Here is an 18,955-nt window from a genome sequence, read left to right as displayed (position 1 = left end):
ATAAAAATAGCACTAATTTGAAAAATAACATAAAAACTACTTTAATCTCTCTTTTTTTAAATAGATGATTTTAAAAAATAAAATATATACATTTTTACATTTTAAATAAAAAATTACATAATTAAAAAAAACTTTAAAATGCATTTGAACTTTTGAAATATTTTATAATTAAATTAGATATTCCTATAAACTAAAATAATATAAAAGCTACTTTAAACTCTGATTTTCTTTTTTTTAATAGATGATTTCTAAAAATAAAATTTAAACGTTATGTTTAATTTAAAACTTCAGTAATCTAAAAATTAACATAAAAACTACTTTAATCTCTTTTTTTTTTAATAGATGATTTTTAAAAATAAAATATATACTTTTTGACATTTAAATAAAAACTTCACCAACTTAAATAACATAAAAGCTACCTTAAACTCTTTTTTTCTTTTTTTTAAAAGATGATTTTTAAAAATAAAATTCAAATATTTTTTTATTTAAATAAAAATAGCACTAATTAAAAAAATAACTTTAATCTCTTTTTTTTTAATAGATGATTTTAAAAAACAAAATATATACATTTTCACATTTTAAATAAAAAATTACGTTATTCAAAAAATAATTTTAAAAAACTTTAAAATGCATTTGAAATTTAAAAATATTTTATAATTAAATTAGATATTCCTATAAACTAAAATTTAAATAAATTTTCGCAAAAAAAAAAGCTACATTAAAAAAACCTTACCTGGAATCTCCCACTCCGTCCATCTCCGTCGTTGTCCGTCGGTCGTTCTTAGTTGCTATTGCAATTCCGTCAAGCTCCCGCAAATCCGTCGATTTCGATGAGGAGGAGCTCGATCGAGGTATGAAGAATAAGGGGGTCCCTCTCTTTATATACGAAAATTTAGGATTTCACTATCTCGATCGAGGTATTTCACATGCCACATACATATCGATCCATCATACCTCGATCGAGGTATAGACATGCCACGATACCTTGATCGAGGTATTTTACATGCCACATATACATCGCTCCGTCATACCTCGATCGAGGTATTCGACATGCCCCATACACATCGGTCCATCTACCTCGATCGAGGTATGGACCTGCCACGATACCTCGATCGAGGTATGTCAGCTGCCAGCCGGATGCCACATACCTCGATCGTGGTATCGAACATGCAACCAAGTCATCGGTCCAGCATACCAGGATCGAGGTTCCTGGACTTGCTGACAAAACATGTGTGCCTCAGGATCTATGGAGCACTCTAAGGTGGATGGAACCTGTGTGGAAACATGATGAAGAGAGTGCTCATGACATGTATCTCAAGTCAATTAGGTTCCAAGATAGATTAGCTTGGACTCATAAAAAGAATCTTGAGATAGTGCAAAGTGCTTGATTGAATTACTTCAAATGAACCTCCCTTTTATAGGTGAGGGTACTTACATCCATTTGCTTGCTCACATGTGGGATATCTCCTCCATGCCATGTGGCAGCTTATCCTTTGCCCATACCTTTGCTCTACATGTGCTCATGGCACCATATCTCTCAACACCTCCCCTTGGTGCCATGATCCTTTGGCTACTGCAAGGTGGTCAGATATGAGTTACAAATCCATCACCTCCCCTTAGTGCATGCATGCTACTTAAGGTGGTCAAGTGTGGCTTCTACATGTCAATACCTCCCCTGGGTGCTTTCATAGCTACTCTCAGGTGGTCAGGTTTGATTACAAAAATATAGGCAAGGTTGGCAAGGTTTTTGCTTCTCAATACATTCCATTTATGTCATCTTTTGGCTCATGGCTTGATGATGACTCGTTTGCTTCTTTGCTTGGTGTAGCTACCTGCATGATGCTTTGTTCTACCATATGCCTTGATGCTTTATGTGTGGATGCCATGTTACCTGCTATGGTCATCTCATGCACTTGTGCTTTTGGCATGCTTTTTACATCGATGTTTGCATACATGCTTTGCTTTTTCATTTGTTGCAAAGGTCTTACCAATTGATTTCTTTCAATATTGGCAGTGTCTAATTGCATACAATGATTTTGACATGACAGGCGCGTGGAGCTCGAAAAGACGATCACTTTTCCTTTTTGGAGCGTGTGCAAATTCTTCCTGGATTGCAAGTTATGGCTTGTTGAATTTTTGTGAAGAAAAGGGCCTTTGATGATGTGGCTTGGCTATTCACATGCTGCTTGCAGGACTGTGCTTGGCAGGGGCTGTGTGCTTAGGTGGCACTGCTGACTGTGCAAGCTGATGTGGCATTCTTGTGACCCAACTAGATAAACCCAAGGTTACATTCACTTTACCATAGTTCAACTATCCTAAGTAGCTGAACCTAACCATAGTTAATTTTTGACTACCTTATCTGCCACGTGGCATTTGTAGAGAACTTTAGCAAAGAAATGAAAACTTTGAGATCTGCAGACGACGTCGACGGAGATGCTTCGTGACAGAGATGCGGGTGCGCCTTGCAGGAGAAGGCCTTCAACAGCCGTTGGAGTTAGACGGAGGTGGTGGGAGCCTTAAGCTCTGTAGAGTTCGGGGTTGTAGCAGCTCGTTTGAGAGCCGGTCGGGTCATTGCAGAGGAGCATCGATGAGCTGATTCCGTTGGCTATCGGTTAGGGGCTCATAAAGAGCACAAGCCTATTCATGGTCCTTCCTTGTGGAGGAGGTCCTCAGGTCTGTCGTGCTTTGTAGAAGGGAGCCGTCAGAGGCAGCTTTTGGAGCTAGGGAGCCGTGAGCCTATTCGCTGGTGCAGTCCCAAGAACTTGTCGGCGATGGTTGAGAGCTGTTGGAGATGGAGCAGCTCGTAGCTTCGTCATTGATGCAGTTGGGTGAGAGCGCTAGCTATGGCTCTATGTCGCTGGAGCATCGATGGACATAGTGAGCTGGGCTACCAGCCTATCGAATGGAACGTAGTTGCTGCTACTAGGCAAGGCTAGAGGTGCAGTTGAGTGTGTAGAAGCTTGAAGGAGCTAAGTGATTGCGATGTTTATCTCGTTTGTTGTAGAGGAGACTTCTTTGGAGGCTTTCCGATTGAAGCTTGTGGTTGTTGGTGAGCCGTGGAGGCTTGCTGAGGAGCAGAAGTCAGAGAAGCACTACTGTTTTGCTAGTGGGTGAAGACTTTGGTCGATGGCTATTGAGCGCTGCTGCTTTACTTCTCGAGAAGCCATGGAGTTGAAGCTACCATGGGTAGAGGTGTGGCATTTGATAGTTGTCTAGAGGCTTGGCTGACTGGGCAAATTGTTCAAAGGGCGCTTGAGACTGGAGCAGCTTTGCAGTAGATGGAAGCCTTTGTGTCCCTTTGGAGCAGCTTGGTTGAGGCAGTAGACTTTTCTCAAAGCTCTCAGCTCTCTTTCTCACAAGCTTCCTCTAAGAAGAAGAAGAAGAACAACTCCTCATAAATCTATCTCACAAAATAAATCTCTAAAAGGAACGAAGTCTCTCTCTCTCTCAAAGCAATGAACGGAATTTTCATTCAATGGACGGAAATTTTCTCTCTCTAGGGACGGAAATTTGTTTTCAATCTAAAACTAAAACTATCCTAGGAGAAAAGCATGAGCTCCTAAGGCATGCCTACAACTAATCTAGGAATGGGAGCAATCCTAGTGAACTACTAATGAGCTAAACTAGGAGAGCTAAACCTATGCTCTGATACCATGACAAAACATGTGTGCCTCAGGATCTATGGAGCACTCTAAGGTGGATGGAACCTGTGTGGAAACATGATGAAGAGAGTGCTCATGACATGTATCTCAAGTCAATTAGGTTCCAAGATAGATTAGCTTGGACTCATAAAAAGAATCTTGAGATAGTGCAAAGTGCTTGATTGAATTACTTCAAATGAACCTCCCTTTTATAGGTGAGGGTACTTACATCCATTTGCTTGCTCACATGTGGGATATCTCCTCCATGCCATGTGGCAGCTTATCCTTTGCCCATACCTTTGCTCTACATGTGCTCATGGCACCATATCTCTCAACACTTGCCACGGTACCTCGATCGAGGTATGTCATCTGCGCTGCCGGATGGCACATACCTCGATCGAGGTATTTGACACAATCGAAGTCATCTATCCACGATACCTCAATCGAGGTATGTGGACTTGCCACAATACCTCGATCGAGGTATAGCTAGCTTGCCACGATACCTCGATCGAGGTATAGGTGGCATGCCACGAGACCTCGATCGAGGTATAGGCTTGATTCAGTGAAAAAAAGTCTAGGACCTTGATCGAGGTATTGGCTTGGCTCGGTTGTCCTCATGTGTGAGTTTCATTGGAGACAATACCCGATCGAGGTATTGGCTTGGCTCGATTGTCCTCATGTGTGAGTTTCATTGGAGACAATACCCGATCGAGGTATTGCACACCGAAGCAAAACCTTTGTATTTTCACTCGAGTGGGTGTCACACTCACCCAAAAGTGGTCCGGAAGTGGACACCTTTAGCTTGCTACCTCCCATGGATATATGGAGATATGTATGTATATATATGATATATTATATATATATATATATATATATATATATATGTATGTATGTATGTATGTATGTATGTATGTACGTACGTACGTATGTATGTGTGCATGCATGTGTACACGTGCATGTGTGTGTGTGTCTATATATATATATATATATATGATATACGTGTAGAGTCATGTATATCAACTCATACCCATCTCAGAAATCATATGATAACCCCCAAAAAATGAATAAACCTATGTCAAAATGTTAGAACTAAGATAGGGTAAAAGCCATATGGGGGTGCTCATATAGCCATTGCCATATTAAAGGTTCAAATCAAGGTTCTTCCCTTTCTCTTTTATAGTCCACAAGAGGTATTCATTGCTATTAGGCCAATAGGTAGCACAATAAAAAATTGACCCCATCTTCTCCAGTGTAGATAAACACCATCTTCTTCAAATTTCTTTCTCTTTGCCAATACTTCCACATAGGGTGTGATATTTCTCACAGGGTATATCACTTTTGTGTGAGTGTATCCACTAGTCCACATACCATCCTTGATAGAAAGCAAGTGTGTGTGTGTGTGTGTGTGTGTGTGTGTGTGTGTGTGTGCGTGCTCACATGTGTGCATGCGTGTGTGTGTTTAGATTTAATAATCCGATTAAAAAATGAACCATACAATTAATTTAATCATTTGGATAATAATATAAAGTTGCATATAATAAATTGATTGATTTTTTTTTAAAGAAAACAAAATGAACATAACTTTGAAGTGAGTAATATGATTGGCAATAGTATTTTTTATTTATATTGAAGTTGTAAATTTAGTCAAAGAAATAGTACAAACATGTCGAATCCATCAGGTAGTCCAAGCTCTAAGGTCAGGGTCTACCACCATCTAAGAAAAACTAGGTGTTAGAACATCATAGTTTCAATTGGGTAGACAGGTAATGCATGTCTTCCCTGGCGTGTTATTGCTTTACCTACGAACAAAGACAACCATCTAGATTCATAAATATCAATTTTTTGAAAATACGATGTTATGTGTACAATCAATGTCACAAATACATCATTCACCGGCTACCAAAGTGTGTGAGATGATAAGGGAACCAATATTACCAATTTTAAAGGGAACCAAGGGATGGTCCACCTCTTTATGAAAAAAGACAAGGGGAATAGTCCACATCCTTGTGAAAAAGAGAAATGTCTCTTTTTATTAAAACCAATTGAATGAATGAAGATCATGAAGGGGGGTATCCACACCCATGATTGGAAATTTAAAGGTCAAAACAAGTTGAAAAAAAAAAGATTGAACCAAAAAATAACAAAAGAATTCATAAAGGAACAAGCAAAGCACTTAAGCCATGAAATGATTAATTAGACCATTTAAATAATTACTTTGTAGAAATGTTAAGATACTAAGCAAAATGCAAAAAATTACATAAAGCATTTGAAATGAAAAAGGGCCTAAATAAGCACGTGAAAAGAATTAGAGAAAGTGGCCCCTTACAATATCCATTATTCTAGTAAAAATGATTGCTTCCAAAGTTTTGTAGAAAATTTATGTCAATAACAAATATTTTCCTCATATAGGTAAAGGCTAGGAAAATCCCTTCTCCCAATCAAAATAAGAATCCCAATGGTAGAATCATGCAATAATATATCACTGGCAAAAAGACCAAGATCACCCTATCTATAAAAGATATAGTAAGACTCTTTTAAGCAAACAACTCATAACACAAGGTGAAAGATTTCGTAATAACACCGACTTATGCTTGAAAACATTCTCAGATTGCGACTATACCTTCTTCTAAGCCCAAAGTAAATAATGATTGGAATGGTTAAATATTGGCAAAGGGAGTACCATGTCCTCTTCTATCATCCTAAATAGACAATTGCAAGAATTGCCCCTTTGTCCCAACCTTCAGTTATCATAGGTCTTCAAATTATTGAAATTGGGAGCCCATAAAGTATAATGATAAATTTTAAAATTTGGAGCCTCTAGGCAGTGAATCTTGATCCTTCAAAATAATGTTAAAAAGAACTCAGTGTAGTGGTGCTTGTCCCTTTTGTCACATCTGAAAATCTCAGTGTACATATGGAGAATGTCGACTCAAAGACCAGGGATACTGAACAAATATCAAGATAAAGGGGTACGGGTTTTATTTAGCGCATTTGCTACTTGAAACATACGCTTCAAAAGGTCTCCTTCTAACATGTTAAGCTAAGTATGCATGAGAAACAATGCTAGAAATGAAGGTTCGGAACAAGGTTGTATAGTATACTTGGCTATCGAGCTCGCATAAAATCTATAAAGGAGACCTTTGTAGTAATTTGAGAGTAGGCAATGCTATTGATACGTCCACACTACCTTGAAAATGGAACAAAGTGTCTAAATAGACTACCTATTTATGAAGCCATCCTGTCATGGAGTCTACACTGTGGGCACAAGCTCATATGATTCAACGCCAAAATACATCTAATGCATTTTGCTCATAGATCTACGAGTCTTTAGTAATATGCACGTCTGGTGTTTCCACTAGTCTCCATATCATTCAAGTTGGTCAGCTTCAGGTTCCTCAAAATTTGTGAATCAATAGCGGGATGTACGTGAATGCAGTAGATACCACCAAGAAGGGTCGCAATGTTGAGTGTGTGTGTGTAGATCATGGGAGTAGTGAGGCAACAAGTATTGAAACCAAAGGGTAGAAAGTAAAGGATGAGGTGCCATGAAGGGAGCCAGTGAGAAAGGGCCCATATCTCCGAAAAAAGTAGATCCGCCCCACCATGCAATCTACAAACCTCTAAAACAACATTGTAAATGGGAATGCAAGGTAGCAAGGAGAGAAGAGCAGCGTAAACGTGTTGCACACAACCACCATTGCAAGGGGGATAAAATGCTAGAGCCTTGAGAGGGAACAAGAAACATACCAACGCAAAAGCGCAGCTAAGAGGCTAGACCTCCGAAGGGTAGTCTACCATGAGGTGAAATCAAAGAGCTGATGGGTAAAGGGAGATGACAATTGAGAGCAACAATAAGGTCCTAAAACAGCGAAGTAGAATGGAAACTATGAGAAGGACAACACGTAGTGAAGCCAGTACAAGTGCCGAGATGAAGAGCTTATAGTCGAGATGGAGAGCGCTGCCAAAGGAACATAGATAGGGTGTGTGAAAAAGAAGAAGGACAAAGTATAGAAAGAGAGATGGACCAAGGTGTTGTAAGGGAATCTAGTAGTGGGAGTGAGAGAAGCCAGTGTAATGGCAAGTAGGCGAGAATGATCCTAGTCCAGGATCCATGGAAGGGGGCCGTGAGAGCTAGAATAGTTGTCCCGTATGTGTGTGTAGAACAATAGGTACAGGTTGGCAAAGAAGCTTAGCAGTCGAAGGTAGGTTGGAGAAATGGCAAAATTAGTAAGGGTAGCGAGCATGCAAGGCCTAATCATAGTACTCAATGCAAGAAAGGAAGGGTGGCGGTGCCAAACGATGGACATAAAGAAGGTAGCTATGCATAAGGGTGGTGGTGCATAATGGTTGGTAGTGGTGGCAAAAAACAAACGGGTGGTTGGGAGAGGGTCACGTTAGAGGGAGAGTTAGGTAGGAGGGGTATTAATGGTTTGGAACTTTGGTGGTTTGGAAGCTACTAAGAGTGGGGGTAAGATGTGGCTAAGGGTTTAGAGAAAGTGTGTGTAAGTGTGAGCGTGTGTGTGTGACTGTATGGTGGGGGATGGTAAATTTTTATTGGGGGGTCATGGGTAGGTGTGTTGATGAGTAAGCAAACCAACGGGGAGCAAGTAGCAGTAAGAGCAAGGATGTAGGCTAGACTAATTACATGGATCAAAGGGAAATGGGAAAATTTTACAAATTCATAACAATAAATGTGCAATTAAAGTAACTTAAAGGGGGTTTATGAGAGTAAGGTAGGGGCTTGGGAGGTCCATATAGATAGTGTATATCGGGGGGAAGGGGAGTTAATAGCATAATAATTAAACAATAATAAAAAATTAAGGAGTGGACAATACCTAGGGAGGGGTTAGGGGGTATGTGCATGTGTGTGAATGTGTAATAATACATTGTGCTGAAAAAGAGACCGTGGGGCAATGTGTATAAATTGTGTGTGTGTGTAAATTTATAAGAGTGCAGAAGTTGTGTGTGTGTGTGTGTGTGTGTGTGTGTGTGTGTGGACCACCCCAACCCAGAGGTAAGACCACACGGTGGGGAGTAAGCCCACCATGTGGAACTTACTCCCTAGAAAAATGGATTTCTATGATAAGTGTAAAAGCTTGTAAAAGTGATATAAAGGCACAATGCCAAGAGTAGATGCATAATCCGGTTTTATGTACCAATGTTTCTACACATAAAAAGTAACCATTAGTACACCAAGGAAAGGGACTCAAAAAACTTACAATGACAAAGATTTAGCCAAACATAAAATTATCCTATGATTATGAATTAATTGTATGGTACTAGCCCGACCAAAGGCTAGTTAGGAGATCTGTGTGTGTGTTTAGATTTAATAATCCCATGAAAAAATGAACTATACAATTCATTTAATCATTTGGATAATAATAAAAAGTTGCATATAATAAATTGATTGAATTTTTTTTAAGAAAACAAAATTGACATAACTTTGACGTGAGTAACAGGATTGGCAATAGTATTTTTTATTTATATTGAAGTTGCAAATTTAATCAAAGAAATAGTACAAACGTATCGAATCCATCAGGTAGACCAGGTGCCAAGGTTAGGGTCTGCCACCATCCAAGAAAAACTAGGCATTAGAACATCATAGTTTCAATTGGGTAGACAGGTAATGCCTGCATTCCCTGGCATGTGTCTAGATTTATAAATATTAATTTTTGCAAATACGATGTTATGTGTACAATCAGTGTCACAAATCCATCATTAACCTACTACCAAAGTGTGTGAGACGATAAGGGAACCAATATTACCAATTTTAAAGGGAACCAAGGGATGGCCCACCTGTTTATTGAAAAAAAACAAGGGGGGTAGTCCACACCCTTATGAAAAAGAGAAATGTCTTTTTTTATTAAAACCAATTGAATGAATGAAGATCATGAAGGGGGGTAATTTACACCCATGATTGGAAATTTAAAGGTCAAAACAATTTGAAAAAAAAATGATTGAACCAAAAAATAACAAAGAATTCATAAAGGAACAAGCAAAGCACTTAAGCCACGAAATGATTAATTAGACCATTTAAATAATTACTTTGTAGAAATGTTAAGATACTAAGAAAAATGCAAAAAATTACATAAAGCATTTGAAATGAAAAAGGGCCTAAATAAGCACGTGAAAAGAATTAGAGAAAGTGGCCCCTTACAATATCCATTATCCTAGTAAAAGAATTGCTTCCAAAGTTTTGTAAAAAAATTATGTCAATAACAAAGATTTTCCTCATATAGGTAAAGGCTAGGAAAATCCCTTCTCCCAATCAAAATGAGAATCCCAATGGTAGAATCATGTAATAATATATCACTGGCAAAAAGACCAAGATCACCCTATCTTTATAAAAGATATAGTAAGACTCTTTTAAGCAAACAACTCATAACACAAGGTGAAAGATTTCATAATAACACCTACTAATGCTTGAAAACATTCTCAGATTGTGAATATACCTTCTTCTAAGCCCAAAGCAAATAATGATTGGAATGGTTAAATATTGGCAAAGGGAGTACTATGTCCTCATCTATCATCCTAAATAGACAATTGCAAGAATTGCCCCTTTGTCCCAACCTTCAGTTATCATAGGTCTTCAAATTATTGAAATTGGGAGCCCATAAAGTATAATGATAAATTTGAAATTCAAAGCATCTAGGCACTGAATCCTGATCCTTCAAAATAATGTTAAAAAGAACTTAGTGTAGTGGTGCTTGTCCCTTTTGTCACATTTGAAAATCTCAGTGTAAATATGGAGAATGTCAGCTCAAGACCAGGGATACTAAACAAATATCAAGATAAAGGAGTACGGGTTTTATTTAGCGCATTTGCTACTTGAAACATATGCTTCAAAAGGTCTCTTTCTAACATGTTAAGCTAAGTATGCATGAGAAACAACGCTAGAAATGAAGGTTCAGAACAAGGTTGTATAGTATACTTGGCTATCGAGCTTGCATAAAATCTATAAAGGAGACCTTTGTAGTGATTTGAGAGTAGACGATGCTACTGATACGTCCACACTACCTTGAAAATGGAACAAAGTGTCTAAATATACTACCTATTTGTGAAGCCGTCCTGTCATGGAGTCTAAACTATGGGCACAAGCTCATGATATGCTTCAACGCCAAAATACATCTAATGCATTTTGCTCATAGATCTATGAGTCTTTAGTAATATGCACGTCTGGTGTTTCCACCAATCTCCATATCGTTCAAGTTGGTCAGCTTCAAGTTCCTCAAAATTTGTGAATCAACAGCGGGATGTACATGAACGCAGTAGATACCGCCAAGAAGGGTCGCAATGCTGAGTGTGTGTGTGTGTGTGTGTGTGTCTAGATCAGGGGAGCAGTGAGACAACAAGTATTGAAACCAAAGGGCAAAAAGTAAAGGATGAGGTGCCATGAAGGGAGCCAGTGAGGAAGTGTCCGTGTCTCCGAAAAAGGTAGAGCCACCCCATCATGCAATCTACAAACCTCTAAAACAACATTTTAAATAGCAATTCAAGGTAGCAAGGAGGGAAGAGCATTGTAAACATGTTGCACGCAACCACCATTGCAAGTGGGATAAAATGCTAGAGCCTTGCGAGAGAAGAAGAAACATACCAGTGCAAAAGCATAGCCAAGAGGCTAGACCTCCTAAGGGTAGTCTGCCCTAAGGCCAAATCAAAGGGCCGATGGGTAAAGGGAGATGACAATTGAGAGCAACAATAAGGTCCTAAAACACCGAAGAGAATGGAAACTATGAGAAGGATAGCACGTAGTGAAGCTAGTACAAGTGCCGAGATGAAGAGCTTGTAGTCGAGATGGAGAGTGCTGCCAATGGAATGTAGATAGGGTGTGTGAAAAAGAAGGAGAACAAAGTATAGAAAGAGAGACGGACCAAGGTTTCATAAGGAAAACTAGTAGTGGGAGTGAGAGAAGCTAGTGTAATGGCAAGTAGGCGAGAATGATCCTAGTTGAGGATCCGTGGAAGGGGGCCATGAGAGCTGGAATAGTTGTCCCATATGTGTGCGTAGAACAATAGTTACAAGTTGGCGAAGAAGCTTAGCAGTCGAAGGTAGGTTGGAGAAATGGCAGAATTAGTGAGGGTAGTGAGCACGCAAGGCCTAATCAGAGTACTCAATGCAAGAGAGGAAGGGTGGCGGTGCCAAATAGTGGGCATAAAGAAGGTAGTTGTGCATAAGGGTGGCGGTGCATAACGGTTGGTAGTGGTGACAAAAAACAAACGGGTGGTTGGGAGAGAGTCATGGTAGAGGGAGAGTTAGGTAGGAGGGGTATTAATGGCTTGGAACATTGGCAGTTTGGAAGTTACCTTAAGTGGGGGTAAGATGTGGCTAAGGGTTTAGAGAAAGTGTGTGTAAGTGTGTGAGTGTGTATGTGTGACCGTATGGTTGGGGATGGTAAATTTTTAATGGGGGGTTATGGGTAGGTGTGTTGAGTACGCAAACCAAGGGGGAGCAAGTAGTAGTAAGAGCAAGCATGTAGACTAGACTAATTACATGGATCAAAGGGAAACGGGGAAAATTTACAAATACATAACAATAAAGGTGCAATTAAAGTAACTTAAAGGGGGTTTATGGGAGTAAGGTAGGGGCTTGGGAGGTCCATATAGTTAAAGTGTATATCGGGGGGAAGGGGAGTTAGTAGCCTAATGATTAAACAATAATAAGAAATTAAGGAGTGGACAATACCTAAAAGAATAAAAAATAATTAGAAACATAAAGGGTTTTAGGGAGAAAGGTAGGGGCCTAGGGAAGGGTTAGTGGGTATGTGCATGTGTGTGAATGTGTAATAATACATTGTGCTAAAAAAGAGACCATGGGGCAATGCGTATAAATTGGGTGTGTGTGTGTGTGTGTGTGTAAATTTATAAGAGTGTAGAAGTTGTGTGTGTGTGTGTGTGTGATTCCACACACAAAAAAGAGTGTGTGTGTGTGTGTGTGTGTGTGTGAAACCCAAATACCATTCCACAATCTTCATTGCATATTTTCTATGCGCTGGGCAACCTTGGCTCCTCTTAGACAATGCTTGAATGTAGAGTAGTACATAAGGGTGTAACAAAGGGGACCCTATGTATTTTTTTCATCTTTGCCATATCCCCTCACTCGTAGTCAAAAAAGTTCATTAAATCATACTTCTAGGCATATAGGTCGATGCAACATTAACATGTTCAAATTTTTAATAGCAAAACTGCTATGTACTAGGTAATTCCATATCCTTCATTTAGACACAAAAAAGCCCAAAAAATTGAAAAATCCACATGCCCACAAGTGTCAAGTAGGAAGTGTCCCCATGCTTATCTTTTGAAAAGATCAAAATGTTGAGAGAGCTAGTTGGGCTCACGTGCATCAATCAAGATTTAAGAAAAGTTACTACAATTGTCTTATACTTGTAACCATAGGCTTCAATGGCCAACCACGATTGTTATCCCTATCCATGTAAATATTTTACAACAAGAGGGGGAAGCATAAGAAATCATTAAGATGCTTTTCATAATGTCCAAGCATCTTTGAAGTGTTCAAGTTAATCAAATCATTATCAAAAAGTTCATCATAAGATTTCCCCATCCAGGGGTAGTAAAAAATGTCATAACAGAGCTTTATTCCAACTTGGTTTATTCCTCTAAAGCAAGCTGAATAGTTAAATGACTCATTGCGTTAATTTTTTCGCTATAGTATAGTCACATAATCTCATCCCATACTTAGACTGTTTGGATTGATATCAGAATGCAAAGGCATACAAAGTTTGTTTCCATACAAAGCATGTTCCCTCCCTTTGGGGACGGGTGTATATATAAACAACAATGTGGTGTTTTCTTTTAGTATTTTTGACAATCATTTTGTCAAAATTGTTGTTTGTTAGAGGATTGCAGGCTGACTTCGTGCCTTTGTGACTACGTAGCCACTCCAACCTACCCTTATAGGGAATGAGCACTCAGAATCAGCTCTATGACTGAGAGCAAGTATCAAAAAGGTAATCCAAATGTACAAGCCTTGGGAGGATGCAACTATACAGCTCGTTCTTGTAAAACAGTTCACAAAGCATTTTGAATATCCTTACATGGCTACACTCACATGTTATAGATGCATCTGCCATCTCGTGCATCTTGTGTCTCGTTATTTGAGTAGATTCAATGCTTGGATTAGTGTGTTGTCCACAACTACCTCCTCTGTATCAACCCTAAATGTCGCGAACATCACATGGCCAACTAATTCTCTTGAGCTGTGTGCAAACATCTAGTCTTCAAGTGTTGGTCGAAGTCTTCTCCAAGGGATTTTGTCACGAGGTCTTTTCTCAAGTCATTAAGGAAAATGTCCATAGGCCTCCTAGTTGTACATCCCATTCATTCACTCGTGAGGAAAACTTGGTAAAAGGAATGTATTTGATCTCATTCTTAGTGTGAGATCATGTGCACTCTCCAAGAGCCAATAGATTCTTACCATGGTGCCAAAGGGTCACATGCACAAATTAAGTCCTCCCATTACCTCCATTAAACATAATTGGTTATACTATGGATATGGTGGTCCTTAGAGCACACTTGGGAATATTGATTGGATGATATCATACTTCAAATATAGTTAGGGGAATAAAAAATAAGAAAAAATTCGCCTTCTCTAATACCTTAGGGGCAGTTGCCTATAGTGGTCCATATTGGCTCCCAACGATAACACATCGAGTTATAGTAGGGCTATACATAATTTTCATGGTAGGGCTCCACACCATATTAATCCATGACTATTCAAATCAAATATTTATAGCTTTTAGGCCCTCATCAATATAAAAAAAGGGGAATCATGGTTCTACCTTCTTTCTAAACATGGGGAAAAGGTCCATGATATTCTCACAGACAATCAAAGTGCTGACAACCCCAAAGAATGCACGGATACCCAAGGGGGTTTTTGTGTGTGTGTGTGTGTGTGTCCTACCAAACGATCTAGCCTACTACACTACTAGACCAGTTTTTCAATATTACAGTAACCCAAATGCAAATAAACACCATTGTCCTTTTTAGACACCAAGTGAGAGTAATACATTCATATCCAACCCCTTCAAACAGAGTATCAAAGTCATTCATACTAATAAATTTTCAAGTTACAAGAAGAGTCAAGAGTGATCCCTAGTAGTTAATTCATTCCTACATCACAAGAAATAGAGATAATACGCTACCAAGTCCTCCTCGAGGTAGCCAATGCCGTATTATGAGTTCATTAAATCATGCCAAAGATTACATAATGCAAATCCGATGGAGAGGTATGCCAACTCACTTGGCACTATCACAACCAAATGAAAGTTAGAACAATTCATTCAAGCTGTGGAGCCAGGCTTCAACATCGGCACACAGTTGTTATCCATGTCACTCTTTCTAGACTATCTTAGCATTCTAGTATTCAAAAATAATCAGAGATTGGCATTTAGATATTTTCATAAAATGCTTATAAAATGTTATAGCAAATCCCAAGGGAGTGTATAGAGTAATTAAAGGCCCCGTTGTCCTTTGATCAATTCTCAACCAATCATGATGTTGAATCTTGATAGGCCTGCAAACAAGAACCCAAAAAATGATGCATAGAAACCTACATATAGATCAGAGAGTAAAATATGTCTTGACTCATATGTGTCTCAATCATTATCCATGTCAATCCCGAGGAGCGTATTATAATGGTTCCTTCCCTAACCATTATATGCCATCAAGGAACCATAAATAAGATCCTTGTAAGAAAGGTGAACAAATCTACCATGTAAAACAATTTAATTGTCAAAAACACCAAGATCAGCCTAAGGGTAAAATATTTCCCATGGAAATTTACCTTACATTTCAAGCTAGCAACTCTTGAAAAATATATGAAATATGATGGTCTCCAAAGTATAGAGAGATTTTATTACCATTTTAGAGAAGGGAATCACTAATTAGTCTCATACAATCTCATAGCTAGTAAAATCTTAATCTTTCAACATCCCTAAGGGAATCTTCATGGATGATTAACCTTGTCCAACCATGGTTAGCAGAATGACATAAAGTAGAAAAAGAAGTGGAACATGAACGTGTAAACCCATTTTTCCATAAAGGAGCTCTCCTTTCATAATACCTGAAAGGAATCTTTCAATAATAACCATCAATAGCTTTGCTCTTTAACCTTGTGCCTATAATTCCAATAAAAGAAAAAATTCCAAAATAATATGCTCTACTTATCTATAATTTTTATCACACCATTGCCCCTAAGGGCCCAAATAAATAATCTCCTTGGACAATTATCATTGTCCAACCATGGACTACTCAGGAGTAGGTCCCCAACTAGTTATTTTATCAAAAGTAACTTAAAAAAACATTATACCTAAGTAGGCAAAAATCAATGGCTTCATGGATGGAACATATGTATTCTACATATCTAAAAGCATTTGTCATAAATGTTTAATCCAAGAATCTTTGTTCCCTTTTATAAGCCCAAGGGCTCAAATAAAAGGTTGATGAAACCTCAAACTAAACTCATGTAACTATAGAAGTAGCTTCTCTCTTTTTTATCTATCTATATGTAAATATATAAATATAAACATAAATAAATAAATAAATATATATATATGTATATATGTATGTATGTATGTATGTATGTATGTATGTATAGAGTCAAACTAATGTTAAGTATAAGATGAGAATCTCTTGAAAAACCAACAATGGTATATATCATAGATGAATCTTGAGCATATATCATAGATGAATCTTAAGAATATAATCATTCCCCCCAAAAAATAAGGATTTCTCTACATCCCAAAAAATCTAACACCAGAACAAAGGTCCCTCCATAATTAGAAAAGCCATGTAAGGGACCCCCTTGGTACACAATTTTCAAAAGGGAATTTATTTAATTGTCCTTAGTATAGCTACTCCAACGTGTAGAGAATCTCATAAATAATTTAGAAACTAGATTCTCTACTTAATTCCCACACAATCTCATGGCCAGTTTAATCTCCCTGTTCATTTCCCTAAAGAAAATTTCAAGGTTGGTTATCCCTGTTAACCAAGGTTTAGGAGGTTGGCATAAAGTACAAGATCATTTAAAGTATAATCCATTCTATGGAGCACTCTCTAATTTTATTTGGGAACTTCTCTAAGACTATAGTAGCAATAGGTAGTAGCAAAGAATATATGTTATCTTCAAGTTTAGAGTGAGCAAGAGAAGTACAAGTCAAAACAACTCAGAAGACAATTCAAAACACAACCATATTCTTCAAATTTATGTCAAGCTTTCAATCTTGATTCTCAAGTTTCAAGTTTAGACCGTTAGTATATATATAGGGTGAAAAGCATATGGATTCTGGAATCATCAATGATTCTAGAATCTAGATAATGAAGTACTCAGATCATGGATTCTAGAATCTAGTTGTAAAAGTATTTAGAGCTCTGGTTAGTTGCCAATGCAAACTCATGCTCCGAATCACTAAGGCAACAGAGATAAAGCACTAAAGCATGTCACCTTTCTCATTCATAAGGTTTCAACATCTAACAAGTGAATAAGAGGAAAAGGCTCTGTCTGTGCTACTACAGAAATAGAGTATATTAGGGTCAAGTAGGGATGCCCCCTTAGCACCCTCTTGTTTACTATTATTACACATCCAATAAGCTTGGGGAGGATAGAGAAGTTATAGGGCTTACACTTCCAAATGGAGAGACAATGATCGAGAGAAGATTCTTTCATGTTCCTTGAGTCTTGAAGAGATAATGTTCAAAAGGCTATGGCTCTTTGGGACACTTTTGCACCTGTTTTAGGCTTATGCATTAATTGGTATAAATTTTTCCCCTGTGGCTATGTACAATTATGGGAGCACATGGGGGACACCCTCACATCATTTGGTCACCTTCCTTAGGTGGAGGCTCGGAAACCTTGGTTGGAATATGCATTCAAAATGCCTCAAGACATAGTCCATCATACAACAAATCAAGTGTATCATATGTTGGTGAAAGAGAAGTGCTAGCTCAATCTAAAGGTTAATTGGGTATGGCATATCTGAAAGAGTATGGTCTAGTGTAAGGAAGGGATGGCATTCTAAGATCCCATATCAAGGGAAGGAATTTATATGCTTCATGCTAGTGGGAGGCCTACCCCAATTGCGAAAGCGGTGGATTGCTTTTAGTAATTGTGTACTTTATACTACATGCTTGGAAAACTTCTCTGCATCTTTTCATTTCATGTCCAGTGGAAATAAAGGTGTGGGATTTCATTTCTTGCATATGCACTTTGACTAATTGGCACATAATAGTTAGATACTGGGTTTTTGGCAAGATTTTGTATGAGTTGGAAAACCTAAAATATGCAGTCTTCTTTCGGGTTTTCAAATGGTCAAATTTGTGGCATCTTCGATTGGCAAGGAATGCACTCATACTTGATGAAAAAGTTGGTATTAAATCTTAAATAGGTTGTATAAAAGGGCTATAGATTGTGGCAAGTGTGTTCCTTAAGGTCGTCAGCCCATTTGGTGGAGAATGAGATGGCTATATATTGGATGAGGATACTCTGCGCTACCACAGTGGTTTAGAGTTCGTAGGGAGGGAAAGCTTAGACATCAAGTGGCTGCCATGTGGCCATCATTTTTTTTTTGAAAATATCTCTATTACGAGAGAGAGAGAGAGAGAGAGAGAGAGAGAGAGAGAGAGAGAGAGAGAGAAGAGAGAGAGAGAGAGAGAGAGAGAGAGAGAGAGAGAGAGAGAGTAGATGGATGGATGGTACGGGCAACCATTGTAGCAATGAGAGGGAGGGGAGGAGAGGAGAGGGAAAGCTAGAGCTAGCTAGTTGAAGAGAGGTAGTAGAGAGTAGGTTGTGCGAGGTAAGGTAACATTTGTTGTAAAACTGAGCATTGTAGACAACATAGTAGTATTTTGAAGGACATGATATAATTCTAAATTGCCTGTGGTTTCATGTGTTCTACGATACTAAAAGTAGTGAAAATTGTTCTTGTTTCCATAATTTGTATGCATTCATTGATACGAATTTTGTTCCAATAAAAATATCTTTAAAAATGGTATCTCAAGTAGCATCATGCAACCATATTCTCTCCATGTTAATGGCATGTCTTGTCCATTTATTAAATAAAATTTGTGAAAGAAACTTGTGCACATGCAATCAACTCGTATGTGTTGTTGTTGTCACGCTCCTCAATGTAGGGATGCACATGTGTGTAGATTGATGCATAAATTGAGAAGCATTGGCCCTCCAAATGGGATGGAAGGAGTGCCCACATGAGTGTACTTTTGCTATTGACTAATCTACAGTGCTCATGCAATCCACAAACCACATATCAATGCATAATGCCTCATACACACATTCCGTGC

The sequence above is a fragment of the Dipteris shenzhenensis genome, chromosome 31 (assembly GCF_047967505.1).
Source record: "Dipteris shenzhenensis isolate YYH24624 ecotype China chromosome 31, Dip_SZ_1.0, whole genome shotgun sequence".
In the NCBI taxonomy this organism is placed as follows: Eukaryota; Viridiplantae; Streptophyta; class Polypodiopsida; order Gleicheniales; family Dipteridaceae; genus Dipteris; species Dipteris shenzhenensis.
This window is presented reverse-complemented; position numbering follows the sequence as displayed.